Raw genomic sequence first — 246 nt, 5'->3', positions numbered from 1 at the left:
GGCAAGCGTTTATCAATGTATGTCGTTGTTTTCTGTTTTTTGTTCACTATAACAGAAGCTTAGATTTTTTTAAGGAGACATATAAGGTATAACCTTTCAAAGAGCGAAATATATGTACACCTCTAATAAAAACAAATTGTCTCATATCACCTTCAATTGAACACACTACAAAAAGCGTAAGTTCAAAAGAATAGAATATAAGAAATTCTACTTCCTAAAAGAGCATCAAATGAAAAAGGCTCTTGT

The sequence above is a fragment of the Penaeus monodon genome, chromosome 19, assembly GCF_015228065.2.
Source record: "Penaeus monodon isolate SGIC_2016 chromosome 19, NSTDA_Pmon_1, whole genome shotgun sequence".
Lineage (NCBI taxonomy): Eukaryota > Metazoa > Arthropoda > Malacostraca > Decapoda > Penaeidae > Penaeus > Penaeus monodon.
This window is presented reverse-complemented; position numbering follows the sequence as displayed.